The following is a 24,844-nucleotide window of genomic DNA, read 5'->3' as shown; positions in this document are numbered from 1 at the left end:
TATGTTTCTCCATTCTGCCTTGAAGTGCTCTGGTGCCAAAGGCAACATAGATACAGCAACTATCCTGCAGGTGGGAAGGACCGAGGCAATAAACACAAATGTAATGGGGATCCTGGGGGTGGTATCTTGTGTCCACAGGCTGAACACTTTTTTGAATCCAGTGGGCTTTTCAGACATCAGAATAAAATGTTTGACTCTGAGAAAATTTTTACAGCAACGACTGCTTTTAATGCTATTGAAAAAAATAGGCAAAAAATTGTTTATACAAATCTAGCTACAAGTACAAAGAGAAGAACATTGTACTAATATCTAAATTTAACTACTACCTATACTAATTCTAGCTAAAGGAAAAACTTGACAACTATCCTAAGGGAGGAGTAAAGATATATTTAAAAAATAGCTATCATGCATCAGAGCTCTCGTAAAACTTGTCTGGTCTAACAGGTGGCAAGTGAGATCTCAGGTAAATCAGGAAGGTGGAGAGAATTGTGCGTAGGGAAAGTGTCAGAGCTCTTAGACTCAATATTTTGGTATAAGGCACCAAGGTCTAATCTGACTGGATCAGACTTCCCACATGTTCCATCAGATGGAAATAGCATGAGATCTGAGGTCACATTTTAATGACTCTCACTAAAAAACATCACTTGCAGGCCAACAAAGACTATAATCATTATATGGAAACCTTGGAAACTAGAGGTGCAGACTATCCTTAAACAAACCAAGCTGGACTGTTGAGCATTTTCTCTAGTGCTGACACATACTGGATCCCCCTAGAATTATACCAGCTCTGTAAACAATTATTTATTTATTTTGTTACATTCTTGCAGCTGACCATCAGCTGCCACTAGCTAATTTCAAACTGAACCATGTCCAATACCAGTGAGGAGCCTGAGGAAGCTGGTGCAGCATGATACTGCTGCCAGGAGTGCACTCTGACCCCCACTACCTTGAAACAGCTTCAGGAGCATGCACAACCTCCAGACCGAGCAGTATACTACTTGTAGAATGATGCACCACATTCTCTGCATGCTGCTATTGCAGTGGCTAAAGCTGCCCCCCCCCCCCAAGATGAGCAACCCTGTGCCTCAAGCATTCATACTGCTACTCAAACATGGCTCATCTGCAGTGCAGTAAGGGCTTAATCCTTCTGCACCATGGGTCTAAGGTAGATATTTAATGAGTTACTAAACCAGTTATCTTCCATTTGTTAAATTCTGTGGAACTAAGAAGGAGGCAACTGTATTCGAAATGAGAAGTATCGAATAGTTTGGAAAGTTTTGGTCTCTCTTTCACTCAGCCTATACCTAGAGTGATATAGGTGAATCTCAAACACAGCTGTTGAATGAATATGAAGTATGGAAAGTCAGTCACTTTGATCTCCAGACAAATGCACCTAAGAATGCACAATTTGACCCCAAAGGTGCTTCCATGAGAGATCAATAAAAAATTCTAGAAGTAAAGCTGTTTTTATTCAAGAAATTCCAGTCGGAGAACAATTATTTAATGAAAAATATTGAAAGTAATATTGTGACCATGGGACTGCATTTTTGGAAGCTACCTAATAGGGTACAATATGACTCTAATATTATAAAAAACTGGTAAAATAGTTTGATAAAGTGAGCACTGACCTTATGAAAGTGATTATAAAATATGAAAGCTTTCAACTAGATCAATTAAAAAAAGAGGTGGACTTGCTGAATAATTCCATCAAAATTACTTCTTTTTTGAACATTACGAGAGCAATTATTTAAATATGTTCAAATCAGTGGACAATTCACATAGTAATATTTTCAACAGAAATTTGGTGAAATTTAGGAGAGATTTGGAAGCCTATGCAGAAAATTAGGTATATCCCAGGCCAGTAGGTTACCATGGTAGCCATTCTCACTGTCTAGGTAAAAGTCAATCACTAATCAAAAGGAAAAAGTCACAGCACAAGGAAATAAAAATGCAAAAGTTCCAGGGGCCGCCCCTTTAGAAGTCAAGAGACCAGTGGCGGCTGGTGACTTCAAATCACAGGGGGGCTGCAGGAGACGCTGAATGGGCGGGGTCAAAGGGAAGGGGTGTGGTCAACCATAAAGGGGAGGAGCTATGCACAAAACCACAAAAAAACTAACTTTAATTAAATACGCTGCCCTGGGTGGCAAACCATCATTATGAAAGTCCAATCAAGACAAAAATAAGTGTAGAAGAATAAAAATATTTCAATGCATTGGCTGCATGACAGCTTACTTAATATCTAGATGGAAACAAAAGGTTGTGAGGCATGAAAAAATAAATTACTTTTTAAATACATTACTGGAATGCCAGTCAAAATCAAGTATAAAAAAACCAGAAGCACTCAACTCAAACTACTTCTCCTTGCACTGCAGTTCTAATTATAATATATTCAGCTTTATTAAAGTACCAAGCAACATGCTGAAAGTAGAAATCTATGTGATGCCCCCACTTGTAAAAATGTTTCTTATCCAAAAAGACCTGCTGCCTGACAACGTTTCATGGGGAAAACATGATAAAAGTAAAAATGAAAAGCAAACAAGAAACAAGCTCAAGATACATTGCTTAAAGGATTACTGTACAGGTTATGGACCACACATGATTGGCATTCTGTTTAGTTTATGGGTAAAGCCTGTAGAGATGACTGGAAGTCTCCAACAAGTGTAATGAGCTTTTTAAAATAATGGAATCCTGTCCTTTAATACTCAAGGCTTATACATTATCTAGTCAAGTATTCTCTGCATGGCAACAACAGAAAGGCTTTCAATGTTGGCAATTCTTTAACAGTATGCTTATTAAAGCTTACTTGCATCTTACGATGTCAGACAAGCTTACCTTATGGTCATTAAAGCATTGCTACTTAAACACAGAGCAACAGGCACTTTGAGTAATAAGCATAAATCAACAGTACAAAAATATGACAGAAACCAGACAATTCTGCAAAATCAAGGACAGATGAAAAGCCACTGTAGTACTTATGCAGTGTGTCCTCCCCATCCAAGGTAGATACAACTACTCCTTGCCTTGCTTGGACACATCCAGAGTCACTACATGGGGAGTGGGGTGCAACAAGCATGTCACAATTTGAAATCTCTCTGGCTGACTGTGATGGCCCTGACACATTTGTCATACCTCTCAACTTCAAGAGCAAGAAATCTGGACAAAGCCATACACAGAAGTGGGACAAAGGCACAACAAGAAGGACAATTTTTAAATATTGCTCTAATAAACTTAGAAAGATAATAGAATAGGTCTTGCATTAGTATGAATTTTCTGAAGGGTATAAAATCTGAAACTCAAATGTCTGTCATTTTCTAACTTCAGTCTTTAGTGATTTGTCACTAATTTGCCAAAAACACAATTTTATGAAAAATGGACCAAAAATGTGATGCAAAAATATAAAATAGACACACAATACAGCTTCTACCTGTCAAAGAAGGGACACTTTAATATTAGTACTGCTACCTTGAGCAGCTGACAAAATAAAAGAATCTACATGCATTTCAAGTAATCTATAACTTTGATTATTACAGTTATTTCTTAATTGTAAACCCTCCATGTTTTCTTCCAAAATTGCTATTTTGCGGAGGGATTATTAGGGGGAAGAGCAACATTTTGAGCCAAAAATTGGGGACAGTTGAGAGGTTGGCTATGCCTAATTCTATAAAGCAATTTATTTGCATGTACCTCTCAACCTGTTAATGCAGTAAATCTGAACAAGGCCAAATATATTGGGGCACATATAAACAGTACTAAAATTGCTCTTGTATAAATTGAGACAGTTGATAGAACGGCTCTTACTTTAACATGCATTTTATGAAGGTTATGAAGTCTGAAACTTATTATTTAGTGACTTCTGGCAAATCATTTAGGAATTAAAACTACAAATTTTATGAACAACAAACCAAAAATAAGAAGCAAAAATCTATTCATTCTTTGAAAATCTGGACAGTTGGGAGGTATAGTTCAGCTGGGCCTGTCTGAGTTTGCTGCCCTCCCCCGACAAAATAATGGTTGAACTGGAGCCTCTGCAGCCATTCCAATTAACCATTACTTGGCTATTTCACTCCATTTACCATAAACACTAATGTGCATACTGCTTTACTTCAATGATTGGACTTCATTTGAAAGTTTTATTTTGTATTTTACAGCACAAACATTAAGTAATCTGTTAAACAAAGCAATGCAGTCTCACAATGAAAACTTAGCATTAAAACTTCTCTGCCCTTGAAACTCACATTCATTGAAACAGCATTGAAACCCACATTCAAAGAAAATACATTTTGCCAGTGGCAGATAAAGATTAATTTTGGGCTGTTTTCGAATCATAGGCCCCTTGCATATGAAACATACATGTGCTCTTTGATACACCTTCCTCATTGTACTAAAAATTATATTCCTTGTACAATACAGTACACTTGTTAGAGGGTGTTTTAAATTTGTTTTGAACATTTTTCCAGTAAGCAATGAAACAAAACATATGCACCCATAATGGCAAAACTGCCCAGTTGAGAACATTTATCATAAAAAGTCTACTCAGACTTCCACAGTCCACCATTATTAGTAAATATACACAATTCTACAGTCCACCATTATTAGTAAATATGCACAATTCCACAGTCCACCATTATTAGTAAATATGCACAATTCTACAGTCCACCATTATCAGTAAATATGCACAATTCTACAGTGCACCTTTATCAGTAAATATGCACAATTCTACAGTCCATATTCAGTGAATTCAGTTCTTGCCATAGCTGTCAACCTTAGCACAAAAACCTGGACGAAGCCAATAATGGGGGAATACAGTCCCAAAAATAGGGACAAATTTAAAATATTCATCTTATAAACTTAGAAAATTGCTAGAAAAAAAGGTTGTGCTACTATGTATTCTGAAGAACATGAAGTTTGAAATTCAAATGCCGGTCAATTCTACTGCGGACAGAACAAAAACAATTTTCAGCAGAGAAGCAGGGATTAATACTGCAGACACGTCTTTGTAAAATGGCAGGGAATCAGAGCAAATCCACACAAACACAGGCTGGAGATGCAGACTCCAAACAGAAGCCACCCCAACCAAGAATCAAACCAGAAAACCTATAGCTGTGAGGCAACAATACTACCACCGCACCATCAATTATGCAAGGAATTAAACATTCAGAAACCTGAAGTCTGAAATTCAAATGCCTGTCAATTTTACTGCGGACAGAACAAAACCAATTTTCAGCAGGGATTAAAACTGCAGACACGTCTTTGTAAAATGGCAGGGCACCAGAGCAAATCCACACAAACACATGGAGGAGATGCAGACTCCACACAGAAGCCACCCCAACCAAGAATCAAACCAGAAAACCTATAGCTGTGAGGCAACAATACTACCACTGCACCATCAAATCTGCAAGGAATTAAACATTCAGAAACCTGAAGTCTGAAATTCAAATGCCTGTCAATTTTACTGCGGACAGAACAAAAACAATTTTCAGCAGAGATGCAGGGATTAATACTGCAGACACGTCTTTGCAAAATGGCAGGGCACCAGAGCAAATCCACACAAATACAGGGAGGAGATGCAGACAGAAGCCACCCCAACCAAGAATCAAACCAGAAAACCTATAGTTGTGAGGTAACAATACTATCACTGCACCATCAATTATACAAGGAATTAAACATTCAGAAACCTGAAGTCTGAAATTCAAATGCCTGTCAATTTTACTGCGGACAGAACAAAAACAATTTTCAGCAGAGACGCAGGGATTAAAACTGCAGACACATCTTTGTAAAATGGCAGGGCACCAGAGCAAATCCACACAAACACAGGCAGGAGATGCAGACTCCAAACAGAAGCCACCCCAACCAAGAATCAAACCAGAAAACCTATAAGCTGTGAGGCAACAATACTACCACCGCACCATCAATTATGCAAGGACTTAAACATTCAGAAACCTGAAGTCTGAAATTCAAATGCCTGTCAATTTTACTGTGGACAGAACAAAACCAATTTTCAGCAGGGATTAAAACTGCAGACACGTCTTTGTAAAATGGCAGGGCACCAGAGCAAATCCACACAAACACATGGAGGAGATGCAGACTCCACACAGAAGCCACCCCAACCAAGAATCAAACCAGAAAACCTATAGCTGTGAGGCAACAATACTACCACTGCACCATCAAATCTGCAAGGAATTAAACATTCAGAAACCTGAAGTCTGAAATTCAAATGCCTGTCAATTTTACTGCGGACAGAACAAAAACAATTTTCAGCAGAGATGCAGGGATTAATACTGCAGACACGTCTTTGCAAAATGGCAGGGCACCAGAGCAAATCCACACAAATACAGGGAGGAGATGCAGACAGAAGCCACCCCAACCAAGAATCAAACCAGAAAACCTATAGTTGTGAGGTAACAATACTATCACTGCACCATCAATTATACAAGAAATTAAACATTCAGAAACCTGAAGTCTGAAATTCAAATGCCTGTCAATTTTACTGCGGACAGAACAAAAACAATTTTCAGCAGAGACCCAGGGATTAAAACTGCAGACACATCTTTGTAAAATGGCAGGGCACCAGAGCAAATCCACACAAACACAGGCAGGAGATGCAGACTCCAAACAGAAGCCACCCCAACCAAGAATCAAACCAGAAAACCTATAGCTGTGAGGCAACAATACTACCACCGCACCATCAATTATGCAAGGACTTAAACATTCAGAAACCTGAAGTCTGAAATTCAAATGCCTGTCAATTTTACTGTGGACAGAACAAAACCAATTTTCAGCAGGGATTAAAACTGCAGACACGTCTTTGTAAAATGGCAGGGCACCAGAGCAAATCCACACAAACACATGGAGGAGATGCAGACTCCACACAGAAGCCACCCCAACCAAGAATCAAACCAGAAAACCTACAGCTGTGAGGCAACAATACTACCACTGCACCATCAAATCTGCAAGGAATTAAACATTCAGAAACCTGAAGTCTGAAATTCAAATGCCTGTCAATTTTACTGCGGACAGAACAAAAACAATTTTCAGCAGAGATGCAGGGATTAATACTGCAGACACGTCTTTGTAAAATGGCAGGGCACCAGAGCAAATCCACACAAATACAGGGAGGAGATGCAGACAGAAGCCACCCCAACCAAGAATCAAACCAGAAAACCTACAGCTGTGAGGCAACAATACTACCACTGCACCATCAAATACGCAAGGAATTAAACATTCAGAAACCCTTAAGTCTGAAATTCAAATGCCTATCAATTTTATTTAACATTTTTTAATCAGGACAGTCTGACTTGGAACAAATAAACAAATTTTCAGCAGAGGCCCAGGAAGAAATAATGCAGACATGTCTTTGTAACATGGGAGGGCACAAAAGCAAACCCACACAAACACAGGAGAAGATACAGACCCCACAAAGAAGGAACCCCAGCCAAGAATCAAACCCAAGAACCTGCAGCTGTGAGGCCACAATGCTACTACTACACCATCAAATATCAAGCATTGCAACATTTACAAACCACAGATATTATGAGGAACAGATCAGATTGAATATGAGGTAAAAATCTGAATTTTTTTTACAAATGGTGGTGGGTAGGGAACTCAAGTCTTTAACACCTGCATACAGGGTACAGGGTTCAAGCCTGAGGCATTCCCTACCACACCACCATAAGCACCTGGGGCATTTACACACACACACACACACACACACACTCTCTCCAGTAAAGCACAAGCACCATACACAAACTCCAGTAAAGCACAAGCACCATACACAAACTCCAGTAAAGCACAAGCACCATACACAAACTCCAGTAAAGCACAAGCACCATACACATACACAAACTCCCTCAAGCACCATACACAAAGAAAAAGCACAAACTCAATAAACATTGTAAATTAAAAGGCACCTTACCTGAATGAATACATCCAGAGTTAACGTCCGTACATACATCCTTCCCGCGCAATACTGAAGACCCGTGAGATCCCAATGCTCCCGACGCCGACGAGATCCCTAAGGCTCTGTCCCGAGTCCCTGCTGCTCCTCTTGCAGTCCGGACGCGTCCCATAATCCTGGCGGGTCTGTGCACTGTAAAAGTGCACAGACGCTCCTTGTGTCCCCCTATGGGGACGGCCGGGCTGCCTTGAGCATGCGCATAGACCGATAAGCTGGGACTCGGTCTATGCGCGAAGTCCGTGAATTTTAAAAAAATATTTTTTTTATTTTTCATTTTTTTTTCTTTCTTTTTTTATTTTTGAGGGGGCTGCAGTCCGGCAGCCCTATGCCACGAGCCGCCCCTGCAAGAGACGAGAGAGAGTCAGCAGCTGGGAGCAACATGGGGAAGATCAACAGATGAGCAAGGAGAATTACTTTCAACAAGGAGCCAAACACAAACAGAATAACAACAAATGAACCAATTATCAGCAGCAACGGAATTAGCTAGAAGAGCAGATGAAACCTATGGCCAAGAAAACTACAAATAGTAAGCAACACTTTTAAAGAAAATCTGTTTAATTATTCACATAAAGTAGTTACTGAAGCTTATGCTAATGCGTTAGTTAAAGGACTTTCCTTTGTTCCAACAAGAAGGGCGAACTTAGTAGACACAATTTTAGATTTAAAATTGTTTGTAAGGAAATTAAATCTAGCCTTATGGTTTCCTGAAAATAATAATAGCAACAGCAAGCTAAAGTTCAGCCATCCTAGTTGTTTCAATCCCTCCTTGAATATTCAGATGCAAATGTTTGACAAAATGTGTAAACATGATATAAGATGCATTTTGTTAAAACCAAGTGAAAAGAAAAGCTTTAATGTATCTAAAACTGCGAAGTTATTGTTAAATAACATGTGTAATGATCCTTCTATTAGAATCATGAAGCCAGACAAGGGAGGAGTTTGGTTATAATGAACAACATTCAATACATAAGTAAAATGAAAAGTATGTTGAGTTAAGAAGCCTATAGTGAAAGTTCTTTAAGTGAAATTAATAGGGCATACAACCTTGGGCAGCCACAGAGGTGTAGTGGTTAGCATTGTCACCTCACAGCAAGAAGTTCCCTGGTTCAATCCTTGGCTTGGGTGCCTTCTGTGTGGAGTCTGCATGTCCTCCCTCTGGTGGCATGGGTTTTCTCCGGGTGCTCCAGTTTTATCCCAAAGACATGCTGTAGGTAGATTGGACACTCTAAATTGGCCCTAGGTGTGAGTGCATGTATGTGTGCCTTCTGTGGAGGGTTGGGCGCCAGGCTGGCAACTTGACACTGTAAAACTCCACTGCCAATTATGAGTGAACAGGTGATCTGCTGTGGCTACCCCTAACTGGGAAAAGTCAAAAGAAGAAGAATAGGGCATACAGTCTTATAGATAGCTACCTTTATGACATGTTGATGGAAGGACAATTAGCCAAAAGTGAGTATGAATATATGCTTAATGATAAAACAGTAGTGGCAGGGATATTTGGTATACCAAAATTAAATAAAAATGAAGATTATCCTCCTTTTACGCTTATTGTAGATGATACCAGGGCTAAAACATATTATACAGTGAGATATATGGACTACTTGTCAAGAGTAGTGTTAATAGAATAAGTCACATTTGTAAAGATTCATGGCATTTTTAGGCTTAATAAATTAACTAGAGTTTGCTGAAAATGTCATTTTGTCACTGTTGATGTAAATAATTTATATTCAGTAATACCATGTACACTGGGATTGCAATGGTTTGAAGAGCAGTTAAAAGAGATAGCAGAAATGGACACAGATAAAATATGTGTGGCAGTAATCCTGATGGAGTTGGTATTAAAAAAGAACTTCAGATATTTTGACAAGCAATATTTTAGACAAGCTACGGGAGTAACTATGGGTGCTGCCTGCACCCCAGCTTTTGCAAACTTGATCATGGCTTATTGGGAGGAAAATTATTTATCTAAAAGTGACTTTAGTAACTCCTGCTTATGTTAGTTATATACAATTTGTGTGACATTTCTATTTTGTGGAGGGACACTATGATAATTAAGTACATTTTTGGAATTCATCAATAATACTGGGAATTTTTGAAGTTTAGTTATTCAGTTCAAACTGAAAGTGTCAATTATTTAGATGTGGAAATAAGAAAAGATAAAGCACAGGCTACATTTAGTCGTACTATTTACAGAAAATCTGCTTTCTCTAATAATCATCTCCATTTTCATAGCTGGCATCCTACATACCAGAACAATCTGTAGTAAATGAGCAGCTAGTAATGTTGACAAGAATGGTATCAGATTTAGATACCTTTCTTATAGTGTGAGGTATTGTTGGGTATGCTTTCTAGGAGAGGGTAGCCCCAAGAATTTTTAATGGAAATTAGGGATGAAGTAGTGTTCAAGAGAGCACATAGTATTTATTGTCCTATACTAAATACAAACTGTAATGTACATAATATGGACAAAAACTACAGTAGAACTTTAAAGGTTAATTGTAATAGAGCATTTATTTCAACATTCAACTTGGATAGTAAAGCCATAGGTGATTGCTTGATAAAGAAATGGGAGATCTTTCAAGCAGATAATACAATTCTTAAGAAAGTAGGTAATAATCCTATGCTGGTTTATAAGAAAGATAGATCATTCAAAACATTATTGAAGAGTTCTAGGAAAAATCAGCCAGTTGGTAACAGACCCCTAGGAATGTTTAAGTGAGGCCATTGCACACAATGCAAAAACATTCTGGTAACTAGTAGTGTCATTATTAGAAATAAAGAATATTTTGTCACAGGCAGTGGCATGGCTAGAGTTTGTGCCACCCGGCACTATCTTTGAGTTTGCCACCCCTCACAAAATCATGGTGAAATGGGGTCCCCCATAGGCATTCCAGTGTCCCATTAATTGGCTATTTCTCCCCATTTACCATAATCACTGTAATGTGCATACTGCTTTATGTTTTGCTTCTACAATGATTATTTGGATTTCATTTAAAACTTTGATTTTCAATTTTATAGCACAAACACTGATAGACTTCTGATAAACAAAGCAATACAGTCTCACAATGAAGACAGACTTAGCATTAAAACTTCTCTGCCCTTGAAACTCACATTCATTGAAACAGCATTGAAACCCACATTCAAATAAAATACATCTGGCCAGTGGAGGATAAAGTTTAACTTTGAGCTATTTTCAAATCATAGGCCTCTTGCACACATATTTAGGACCATGCAAACATAACATGCGTTCCTTGATCCACCTTCCTGATTGTATTAAATTATATTCCTTCTGTAATACAGCACACTTGTTAAAGCATGTTTTAATTTTATTGCTTTGAACATTGTTCCATTAAGCAATGCAACAAAATGTATGAACCAATAATGACAAAACTTCCCAGTTCAGAACATTTCCATCATAAAAGTCTACTTAAAACTCCATCATTACAATCCACCAATATCAGTAAATATGCACAATCTCTGCAGAAATAAAAGCCATCTAAATAATTCCACATTAAAGAGACTGTAACTAATGAAGATGTTGCTGCTAGCAAACAACTTTATATTTCATTGTTTCCTCTACAAATAAAGTGCCTGTTGCCCTTGAAGAATAAACTGCCTATGTTACGTTAAAAAATGATAAGCTAGTAATTTTGCAATAGAGAATGGATAGCAAACTGATAACAGGTTCATAGTTACTAGGTATCTCCTCCAAAGGAGGACATTCACAGGACTGCAACATCCACTCCCTTTAAAGTACAGCACAGTACAGTATCAGCAATCCATCTACTTACCATAGGAGAAGAATCCACAGTCTTCTGCATCAAAAGCAAGTATACTACCTGTTGTGATACTAACAATGCGAATAGACTTAGCGTATGCAGCACTAAACTTCTCTTCCCCTGAAACTCTCAGCTCCTTGTAAAATCCACTTGACACTCAACTAAATATCTTAACTTTGTAGCACAAGAAATCTGGAAAAAGCCAACATTTATTTGGGGGGGGGGAATGGACAAATGCCCAAAACCAGGGGCAGATTTTAAACGTTGCTTGTATAATCTTAGAAGGTTGCTAGAATAAAGTGTTTTGTGTTACCATGCATTTCCTGAAAGAAAGGAAGACTGAAACTTAAATGGCTATCATAATTTAGTGAATTCAGTTCTCACTGATTAGCCAGAAAACCACAAATTTTAACTCATTACATCTGAGTGACATCTCCAGGTGCATCTGCAGTTAACTCCTACTGATGCCGCTAGGCATCAAATATTGCTTGTTCATATTTGCATCAATAATTCCAAAACCATACTATGTACAAGGTTTTAAAAGATTTCATCTTAAAGCTTATACAATAACAAATTCAACTGCATTAATATTTGATCTCTGTCTAGTCCATGTAAATAGATATTAACTGTTGTTTTTATGACAATTTATATAGATATTTTTCACATTTTTCTAAATATCTCAACAATAAAGTGACAAAGACAGAACTCCTTAGTCTCATATGAAAACTCTCAGCTAGATGAATAAAATGCTGCTGGCAGTATGTGTGTAACTTGAGTGGTTGTTGAAATATTGTAAGTTGTTCACAAAATATGACAAATGTAATAGTTAATGGGCCGGATTTATGAAAGCTTGCATGGAGTTGTAGAGTAGAGTAAGACATCAAACAGGCAGTATGCTAAAGCTACTCTTGCATGGACAGCATCATGATATGCAAATTACCTAATTTGATGCTCAAAGCTATGCAAATGAGGTAAATTTGCAATCCAGGAAACACTAACCTGTCCGTGGAAGATTAGTGTTATCTGCAGAGATGTACTTCATTGGTAACGGAGTACCATTCTGCAAATAGCTAAATGGAACTATGATAGCTCCAAATAAAGGATGCATACAGTTGAGGAAGCATGCCAATGACCAAATATAAGGCCATTGGCATTTATAAATGTTTAAAATTATTAAAATTAACTTTTTTTTTTCCCGATCTCCGATGTTTAAGCATAGTGCAGCACAGCGCAAACATGCAGCGCTTTAAAAACAAGAAAATAATTTAAAAATAGCCAAAAATAGCCATTTTCACTAAAAAGCTTATCCTGCCATGCAGGTGAATGGCAGGCTGAAGACAACATGGCCACTGAGTACTGGTTGCTAAGAGGGGGAAGCTCAGTGTGAGAGATGTAACCATGAATTAGTAGGCAATCCTATGCAAATAAGGATAAGGATAGTGAATCCCAATTTCCCCAGCATGTGAGCCATGTCCCAAGAGTATAAGTGTAGGAGTAGGTGAGTAGTAGAGGAGAATATAGGTAACATCATGAGGGGGTATATCAGAAAGGCTGTAAGCTAATTAGAGCACAGTGTCTTGTGTTTGCCCTGAGTTGTTCAGGATTGCAAGAGGTGTGTCTACTTGAAAACCAGAAAACAAAGGTGCACACTGTGAAAATATCTGAAAGTTCTTACAAACATGCACACAGCATGTGTGCACGTGTGTGCGTGTTTGCACAGCGCTGCCCTGAGCAGAAACAGAAAGGGAAAAGGAAGGAAAAGAAGTAGTAGGAAGTTAACCAAGGAGAACTAGCAGAGCTGCCCGGTGAAATGTATCAGAATCAGCCAATTACACAGGCAGCAGACTAGCCCAGTCCAGCACTTTAAACTCTGCAAACAGCAGTCTTCCCTGTTTTTTCCCAAGAACTCTGCAACACTGCAGTATACAAAGAGGGAAAGCTTAAAAACTTTAAAGTCAGATAAAATGTTAGGGGCTGCTCTTGCTATCATAAACTAACATGTGCAAGGTGCTGAGGATGGTGATGTTGTGAATGCTGCTGAGCAACCCACAGTGAGGAGACGGAGAAGAGTGTACAGACCCAGGGTAACCTACCAGGTGCTACATGAGCTGGAGATAGTAGAGCGCTATAGGGTGGACAGAGACCTCCTGCAGCAAATTGTTGAGCTGTGCTGGCCATGCCTCACACACAGAACCAACAGAGGGGAACCCATCCCTGTGGATACCAAGGTATGTGTTGGCCTAAGAATACTAGCTACAGGTACCTTCCAGATACCAACAGGTGATATGATGGGGATTTCACAGGCATCAGCATTCAGGGTACTGCACCAGTTCCTGTATGCCATGTCAGCACATCAGTGAGCATGTATATTTCCCCAATTCCCGTGAGGCATTGGCCAGCAATATGCGTCTTTTCCACCAAATAGCAGAATACCCTGAGGTACTGGGTGCAATAGACTGCACGCACATACACATCAAAGCACCACCCGGTGAGCGGGGTAGGGTCTACATCAACCGCAAGAGCTTCCCCTTCATCAACTGCCAGGTTGTGTGTGATGCCCAGGGCATAATAATGAATGTGTGTGCTGGCTGCCCTGGAAGCTATCAGGATTCCCACATCTGGCATCTGAAGTAGCTGTACCAGAGATTTGCCAATGGGGACATCCCTGATGGTCACCTAGTGGGGAATGCTGGATATGCACTGGAGCCGTGGCTCATGACACCCATCAGAAATGCACACACACACCCGAACAAGAACTCCATAAGGCACACACACAAACAAGAAGCATAATTGAGCGTGTGTTTGGGATGCTCAAGTCACAGTTCTGGTGCCTGGACACATCTGGTGGAGCCTTGCATTACTCACCAACTACATGTACCCAAATTGTCTTGGTATGTGCCATGCTACATAGTATGATCCTGTGGAAACAGCTGCAGCAGGAACAACATGGGGCAGGGCCAAACAGCCCCCCACCATTGCCAAGGCCTGCACAGGCATAGCATGACTCGGAGGAGGAACAACCTGAGCCTGCCCAATAGGCAGAAGGAGGTGTGCCCAGTATGCCCTGGCCTTGGCAAAGAGGCAACGCATAGCACATACACTGACTCAGTAGGAACCCTGGAAATGACACCTCTCTCTGATTCGCACATACAGTAAAAGGGATGCCTAACTTGACACTACCTGTTTTCAAATATGTATAGGGAGTGTAATATGTGCATCTGACAAAGGCAGCCCTGCAGCACCACCTGAGGCATGAGTCCCTATTTTAAGCAATATAAAGCACTGCTAAGCAAATTTTACCAGTACTGAGCATATTTAAATACAATTGCGCATAGTTGCGCACCACGCTAACCAACCCTATGTCGGGCAACATCTGGCAATGTTGGGCAATGTTGGGCAAAGTCGGGCAAAGTAGGGCAAAGTCGGGTAAACACGCTCACACCTGCTTTACTGTTCCTTAACCAGTCAGGTCTGCCCAGCAGGAAAATAAAAAGCAGTGACAGGGCTCGAACTCAGGATACTGTGCACTATATTCACAGTAGTGAACCACTAAGCCATGACAGCATTTCACTGGCACAGACACAACTTAAGTCACTCACACATACCAGTTGGGGGGGGGGTCACATACCTAACAGTCACAGCCAGCAGGACAATTGTAGACAAAAGCAAACACAAACAGATGCCGTATCATGCCCTCTGAAGAGGCATATGGGTAACCTCCCCCCAGGCCTATGCAGACAGATAACAGCAGGCCAGGCAGTGTGATGTGGGTTGGGTAGGCTATAAAGTCACAAACTAATATGCATGTAAATGGAAGCTAAGGTCTGTAGTACAGTGGTATGCCTCAAGCCAGTGCAATAGGCAACAGTACAGACTGAAATGGAGTACCTGACATAGCAATGCAGGCCTAGCAAATGTGTATGTGTCAGGTGTACCCCTTATCCTATGTACACCCACAGTAACAATCAGGTGTGCCCCCCCCAGGTAGAAATGTACAAATAATAGCTGTCCCCCCTGTATGTAGAAATGTTGATAAGTCTATGCAAATTGACTCATGGAAGCCCTGCAGGCACAGCGTGCTTCCTGCTGATGTACAACACAAAGGTGAGCCCTGAAGTAAAAAACAACTTGATTTTTCACACACATATAGTATATATGCCCATAGTGGGCATGCTCACCCACTTAAACAAATTTAGCAAATTTCAGTCAGCAACATACTGAAAGGTTATACTGGGCATGCTCACACATTTAGGCCATGTCTGAGTACAGCAGTGGGCCACACATATCTGGCAGATGCAGTTCTTACACCAGACACTTGTCACTATTCACCAATCCTGCCTTGCGCACACAGTGATATGAAAATAGACCCATATAATATATTGGACCCCTGTCATAATCAAACTATGTACTACAAGTACTTAAATTGTTCAAAGAAAGTGAAAATCCAAAGAAGATCAATAAATCTCTGATCGGTATCATCAAGAAACAATGAGCACTCCTAACATTATCCAAGCCATGTTCTGGCAAAAATATTGCCAAAGAGTCCATAGAAAACCATGAAGCTTTCTTTCGCTATGTCATAAATATCAATGTATGTTGTGAGTCAGTGCAAAGAGTAAATGAATCCATCTATGTGACTGACATTGCCAACATCTTGTCAGACAGGTTCATACATATTTACGCCCCTTTCACTGACAAAAGGGCCCATTACCATACCTGGAGATTGTGAAAACCCAGAAATCACATATACAATGGTTAAACAGCTCTATCCAAACCTAAAAACATGGCGTCTATGGGATGATATAGTTTCCCTGGCTGTGTCATATGTGAACTCCAAAACAAACAGACCCTGCACCTGAACAGTCTGTTCAGACTCACCCTCTGTACAGGATATGAAACTGTTGAATGGGTTACATCAACGTTTGGAACACTCCACAAGTCTTGGTGCACAACAGACCATGGGAACTATAGTCTTATAAGCCTAATAAGCCTGATCTGCAAGGCCATGGAGTCCATCATTATGGAACTCATAAACAGAGCTATTGGGAGTCTACAAACACCTAACCCTACCCATTTTGGTTTGGTCAGGGGCAGATCATAGTTCCTAAACCTGCTAGACAGTTTTCAAGGCAGTTACCCAGAACATACATCAATGAAATGAGCTACACACGGCCTACATAGACTTTGAAAAGCCCTTTTCCAACATTCCACACAAATGTCGTATCGACAAAATCAACAACCTGTGCATAAACACATATGTCATCTGATGGATTGCCAGCTGGAGCACAGATAGATCCCACAAGGTAAGAATTATGGTCTCCCTGTTGGACTGTAAGCTGGTAACAATGGCTGTCCCCCATGGCTCAGTCCTGGGACCCCTCCTGTATACTTTTCAGAAATACAGTCAAACACACGAGGGCTATGGTTAGCAAAGTTTGTGGATGACTGCAAAAAGGTTGTCATAATCGATGTTTGGGACAACAGAGACATCTTTAAAAAGGGTCTCAGTCAGACAGATGTGTTGTCAAAATTATGGCCTCGAGCTACAGTCATACAAATACCACATAGTTGCCAACACCCTAAATATTGAGGTAATAATAAAGGATCTATGGACACATTGTGGATAGTCATCTCTACTTCCAGAAATACATTCACAAAGTGGTTAGAAAATCATGCTATGTGTTCCCACAAATTGCCAAGGTCTTTGCATGTAGGACAAAGGAGTTTCCCTCTAATCATCAGTCATCAGACCCATCAGAGAGTATCACGGCACACTTGAGATGAATCTGACTAGGCACCTTCAGCAGCTGGAAAGACCACTGAAGTACCTCAACAAGAGGATTTCTGGCCTCAAACAGTTGTCCCATGCAACAAGACTGAAGTTAACTCAATCTGTACTCTGCTGCATACTGTCTACTCAGGCAATCTCTACCCAACAGACAGGTCCATGTCCAATGCAGAACTGATGTAAATGCTCTATCTGAAGTAAACCCAAGCTCACTCTGCCACATGCTCTAGGGATATCATCATCACAACAATAAATAGAACATGTTTGAGGGATACATTACTAACTCACAGACTTCCCTTGCTTTGGAACAGGCTCCCAACCTATATTAAGTCCCTCATTGATACTCTTTCAGGGGAGCCTTTATGAGTGTATGCGAAACTGAACTGTCGCACCATGGATCACTTCATCAGCTCTACTACACAGAGGTCTAGGGAACTAATCCCATGTGTGGTGATAGCTGCACACTCTGGCCATACTAATAGATGCCTTCAGGAAGATAGCCTATTACCCACCTATGTACCTATATATATATATATATATATATATATATATATATATATATATATATATATATATATCTGTAGGGGGAACACAGTATAATAAGTCAAAGATGTTTGGGCAGAGATGTGTGTAATAGGGTGACCATGACAGGGAGCCATCCAGGACCGTCCCACCCAGCACACATCCAAATGGCACAAAAGACATTAGGTGCACATCTCACCCACTGTACATAATAGCCACCAGTATCTGTAAGCATTACAGTGTATGTGGTCCATGTGCCTACTGTACAACATGACTGTACAATGAAGTACACATCTACTATCTGTAGATATGTACCTGTCACATAGGTTCATAGGTATGTAGTAGACTATCTTCACAAAGGCATATATTAGCCTAGGCAAGTTGTGCAGCTTTCACCACCCCATTGGGTAGTCTCCTAAGTCCTAGTTCTAATAGTTAGTACCCTAAGCCCCTTTCTAGTGGGGCTGCTGATGTTATGCCTGGCGTGAATTTTCTGTTTCCCATCCACTCATCAAGGTTCCTATTGAAGAGTGTCAGCAAGGGGCTCTGTCTGATGTACATTGGGACTCTGTTCCACAGTAAGGCAAGTGTCTGAGATGGTACTCTATCCCACCAGCATGTTGTATTCATTGCTGTGATGAGGTTCATATCCCTGTAGTGTGTAATGCGACTCAATTTTGTTATCCGTAGATGAATCATGTTCAACAGTTATGTGTTGGACATGGCTCTGTATGTTAGGCAGAGTGTGCCTCTGAGTAGGCGGTACACAACTGAGAACATATTTAGTTTTACCAGTTGTGTTGCATAACACAACTATTTGAGGCCAGTAATCCTCTTGGTGAGGTACCTCTGTGGTTTCTACAGCTGCTGGATATGTTTAGTCATGTACATCCAAAATGGTGCATTGTACTCAATGATGGGACTGATGACTTAAGAGTAGAGGGCCACCACTACCTCTTTTGATCCTGATGCAAACCCTTTGTTGAGTAGGTGGACCACATAGGATTTCCTAATCACTTTGGCAACATGGTTGTCAAAGGAATGATGCCTATCTACTTGTGTCCCCAGATCCCTTATTACCTTGTCAGCTTTTAGGGGGTAACACCTATGTGATAATTTGTGGGTACTTTGTTTCCCAAATGGGGATTACTATGCATTCTGTCACACTGAGCTTGAGGCCATGATTCTGATACCACACATCTGTCTCATAGAATCCCTTCTGGAGAATATTTGTGTCATCCGGGGAATCTATTATGGAAACACTTTACAGTTCCCAGCAAACTTAGTCAACCACAACCCTCCTGTGTTGGCATGTACTTTTGAGAAGTCTATACCAAACAGGAGGGACCCCAGGACTGAACCCTGGGGGACACCAGTTGTTACCAGTGTAGAGTCTGACATGTAGCCAGCAACTCTTAATTTGTGGGATCTATCTGTGAGCCAGTTTGCAATCCATCTTGTGATGTATGGATTCATGCCCAGGTTGGTGAGTTCATCTATGATACCTGACTGGGGAATGCTGTCAAAGGCCTTAGCGAGGTATAGGTAGGCTGCGTGGAGCTCATTTCAATCATCTGTAGCCTGGGTAACTGTCTCAAAGAAATCCGCCCAGTTCAGGAGGCGTGACCTGCATTTGATGAAGCCAAACTGGGTGTGTTCAGCTAGGTGAAGGTTCCCAATGTCTTTATTGTTGACTTCCATTATGATTGGCTCCATTGCCTTGCAGATCAGACTCATCAGGCTCATACAGCGTGAATGCCAAGGGTCTTTTGTGGACCCACCACTGTGAAGTGGGAAGAACGTTGCTGTGCAACATTCTATGGGTACATATTCTGTAGAGAGGATGTAGAGAGAGGTGTAGGTATCCTTGATGAATATGGATACATCCCCACCCTATGTGCTATGATCCAGGTTCTGATGCTGGAAGGTATGGAATGAGTAGTATCCTGGTAGTGCTGGTGTGCTCTCTGGAGCCTTTCATTAGGTTTCTGTTACTGCACAGATATCAGCATTCTCCATGCCTCGAGTGTGTGCATCTGGAGGCTGAGACTTCTGGCAATGAGTAGCATTTAGCTCACTTTGTGGTTATTTGTGTTGCTTATGGGGTTTGGTTTGTCCTGAGTGACCGGTGTTCCACACCTGAAGTCAATGTCTCATTGGTCCCATCTGACCATAAGCTAATTGCCCTACATATCCACATTCTGGCCCCACCCCCATTAAGGAAACCATGTTAAAATATTTCTCCAAAGTCAAACTTCATGCTTCTTAAGACAGTAATGGTGAACTTCAGGACACCCATGCAGATGGACAATACAGTTACGACTACTGAATCCTTCACTATTGCACTTTATAAGCATTTACGTGAGTGCATGCATCGTGCTATCGCAAACAGAACCAAGACGCTATCCTCCAAGAAAAGGAAGCCAATCTGGTGGTCCCCATGCCATAAACAAACTGCACAACAGAAGGAAGAAACTGTTGCAAAAGAGGGTACAATCCCATGAGTGAAGGAGCTTCCTGGTCAGCCTCAGTAAGAAGCTGTGATCCCTGATAAAATCCTCCAAAGCTAGTTACGAAAACAAAATTTCCACTGATGCTAAGGACATCCACAAAGCATTCTATAGCTATGTCAAGAATCTCAATAGCAACACTCAGATCTGCTCTGAGTTACAGCACAATGGCACTAAATATACAGACCCAACTGATATTGCCAACATCCTGGCAGATAGGATCAGTGCAAACTTTACCCCCCTCTCACCCATGAAAGAGCCCATCTCTATACCAGTAGAATGCAACATTGCTGTCATCATAGCTGCACAGGTAAAAACCACTCTCCAAAGCCAGGAACACAGCATCCATGGAACCAGATAATATCCCAGGCTATGTTCTACATGAACTACAGAATGAACTGGCACCACACCTATGTACCATTATCAGTCATAGCCTCACCTCAGGCTTTGTGCCTGCTGAATGGCACACAGTGACGGTTATCCCACTACACAAGGGTGAGCCACCATTGACCCCGGGAACTAGCGCCCCATTAGCCTGATGAGCCTGGTCTGCAAGGCCATGGAATGTATCATCATGGAACTTATAAACAAAAAGATATTGGTAATCTCCAAACTCTGGACCACAACCATTTTGGGTTTGTAAAAGGCAGATCATGTTTCCTAAACCTGATAGGTTTGTGGTTCACACAGCCTATCTAGATCTTGCCAAGGTTTTCAACACCATCCCCCATTCTGGAATTATAGATAAACTTACTAAACTAGGTATAAATCCCTATGTCACAAGATGGGTTGCCAACTGGCTCACTGACAGAACCCACACTGTGAAAGTAGCAGACTCCAAGTCCAACTTCAGACCACTGATAAGTGGAGTACCACAGGGTTCAGTTCTGTGTCCTGTCCTGTTTGGTATCTACTTCCCTAAAGTACAGGCTAACACAGAAGGTATTTGGCTAATGAAGTTCCTAGATGACTGCAAACTAGGAGCCATAATTGAAATTACTAACGATGTGGACATCCTACAAAAGGGCCTCACTGAGACAGATGCCTGGTGTCAAAGCCATGGCCTCAAGCTCAATGCCAAAAAGTGCATTGTCATCCCCTTTGGTAAAAACTCTGTACCCATGAACTACAACATAGGAGGTAGTATACTTAACACTGAAAGTGTGATAAGAGAACTTGGGACACAGGTGGACAGTAGACTCTCCTTTGATAAACACATTGCCACAGCGTTTAGAAATTTCTTCTATGTAGCCCACCTAATCACAAAAGGGTTCACCTCTAGATCAAGAGAGGTCATTGTTCCCCTCTACTCATCACTCATTAGGCCCATAATAGAGTACAATGCCCCATTTGGTATGTACCTTAATCGGCACATGCAACAGCTGGTAAGACCACAGAAGTACCTCACCAAGGGGATCATGGGCCTCAAAGAGATGCCCTACACAGCTCGACTAAAGAAACTCCAGCTCTACATGGTTACTTACTGCCTGCTCAGAGGTGATCTATGCCTGACGTATAAGGCCATGTCCAACCTGGAATTAATGGACATGCTCCACCTCAAGAAAACCAAATCTCTTAGAGCCACACACTCCAGTGAATTAAACCTCACACAGCAATAAACAGGATGTACTGGAGGGATAGATTCCTGTCCCAGAGACTTCCCTCACTCTGGAATAGAATACCAGTTGATGTTAGGCAGAGCCCCTCACTGACTCTCTTCAAGAGGAATCTTGACGAGTGGATGGGAAATTGAAAATTTACCCCTGGGATCACTTCAGTGGCCCTGCTAGACAGAAGCCCAGGAAACTAATTTAAAAGGGAGGCAAAAGCCAACACATTATGGCTAGGCTTATAAATACCCATTGGGCAGATAGCCTAGTACCTACCTATGAACCTTTGAGGCTTGCCTAAAAAAGGTAATATGGGAACAGCAAGAGCCTTGGCCAGTATTCAGAAGCATAGGGGTGATAGGTGCAAACCATCTGTAGCGAAACAACAAGGCTCGTCTATCATGTCATCACAGGCAGACAGAGACTGGATCCCCTTTGAATGACACCAGAAGCTCAGCCAATTGTTGAAGTTTATCCTCTTTCTATTATATTGCAGTATCATGTAGGTGAAGGTATGATGCTACTCAAGGTCAGGGTCATACCAGCCTGGGCTACATGATCATATAGTGCTAATATACATCTCTTATCATGTTGTCCTGGGAGGTATGTCTCAGATCATTCACACTGACATGTACAAAGAACATGTCATATATGTACCTGTTCGGGAGTGATGCAAGTCTGCTTAGGAGGACACTCTCTCTTTTTCAGATCAATATTTGTATTCTCCAAGTATGGTAATGTGTATTTATGTATGTGTTTTGCTGGTGCTTATATTGTAGGTCTATGTGAGACAGTTGGTGTTGTGGTTGTATGACCCTACTCCTCCTGACTGTATTGTTCAGTATTGGGTTGACAGAGCTTAGCCACCGGTTTGACCCTGTGTGTGCCAGCATGTGGTGCATCAACCCATATATGATATGGTCATGGCCTATGCATACAATACACTCACAATACACCTAGTATGATAAGCCTGCTGAGGTTAGCAAATGTGAAAAAAACCTTTGGGAAAACTGTCAGCAAGTAATGTCTGTATTACACCCTGTAACTCCATATTGCTTGCTGAAGTGTAAAGATGTACTTAGTTTGGATTAAGGACATCGCACTTGCCAACTGTGTGTGTGTGTGTGTGTGTCTCCCTGGGGAGAGACCAACCTTTTTGGAGACTACTCACACCCGTTAAAAGTGGTATGCTCATCTTTGTCAAGTCTCATGATGTCACCATCCTACAAATATACCTGTGGAAAGGAAAGATCCCTGTAATGTGTATCGCACGTTGTGTAAATGTGTATTGCTGTAGTATCATAATGTAGTTAAGTAGGGTTTGAATCCTGCACTTGCCAACAGTGTGTGTGTCTCCCTGGGGAGGAGCAACCTTTTTGGAGACTACTCACACCCCTTAAAAGTGGCATACTCATCTTTGTCAAGTCTCATTATGTTACCATCCTATAAATATACCTGTGGAAGGGAGAAATCCCGGTAATGGGTATAGCATGTCGTGTAAATGTGTACTGCTGTAGTATCATAATGTAGTTAGGTAGGGGTTTGAATCCTACACTTGTGAACCTTGTATGTGTGGCTACCAGGAAAGGAGCAACCTTTTTGGAGACTACTCACACCCCTTAAAAGTGGTATACTCATCTTTGTCAAGTCTCATGATGTCACCATCCTACAAATATACATGTGAAAGTGAAAAATCCCACTAATGTGTATAGCACGTTGTGTAAATGCGTACTGCTGTAGTATCATAATGTAGTTAGGTAGGGGATCCTGCACTTGCCAACTGTGTGTGTGTGTGTGTGTGTGTGTGTGTGTGTGTGTGTGTGTGTGTGTGTGTGTGTGTGTTTCTCTGGGAAGGTGCAACCTTTTTGGAGACTACTCATACCCCTTAAAAGTGGTATACTCATCTTTGTCAAGTCTCATGATGTCACCATCCTACAAATATACGTATGGAAAGATAAAATCCCAGTAATGTGTATAGCGCATCATGTAAATGTGTACTGCTGTAGTATCATAATGTAGATAGGTAGGGGTTTGAAGCTCACACTTGCTGACTGTGTGTGTGTGCTTCAGGTGTGTGACACCGTTGGCAAATGTGGAGTGGGTTTTGATTTTTCTAGTGTATGACATATCACAATGACAACTGTATATGCATTACACATGTAAGGTAGCTGTGGGGCAAATCCATATAAATACATGTGACCTCAAGTATTTCATAGGTGGGTACTCTGCTTTCTCCATGAACGCATGTGTTATCTTTGCCAGAGTGTGCTGGTGCTTTCCAAACCTTAGGTCACTTCTGTATGCTTGTGACAAGCTTAGGCACTGCAGTGATCCCTGGGCTATGTCTTCCGTTTCACATCCACTCATCATGGTTTCTATTGAAGAGTGTGAGTGAGGGTTTATGCTTGAGGTATATTTGAAACCTGTTCCAAAGCATGCAAAGTCTGGCAAAGATGACTAATAATTATAGGTGTGCAACAACCTCTGTGGATCTGCATGCAAACCCTTTATTGCTTATGTGCTCCACAGAGGGATTTCCAAAACCCTTTGGTAGTGTGATTATCAAAGGAGAGATAACTTAACTCATGGCTCTATGTATACATTAGTACCTGTTCCTCATTTTGGGGGCTACTACCTATGTGGTACTCTGGGGATACTTTGTTTTCTAAAAGTGGATAACT

This window comes from Protopterus annectens, chromosome 2.part0 (genome assembly GCF_019279795.1).
Source record: "Protopterus annectens isolate FY-2018-M chromosome 2.part0, PAN1.0, whole genome shotgun sequence".
Taxonomy (NCBI): Eukaryota; Metazoa; Chordata; order Ceratodontiformes; family Protopteridae; genus Protopterus; species Protopterus annectens.
This window is presented reverse-complemented; position numbering follows the sequence as displayed.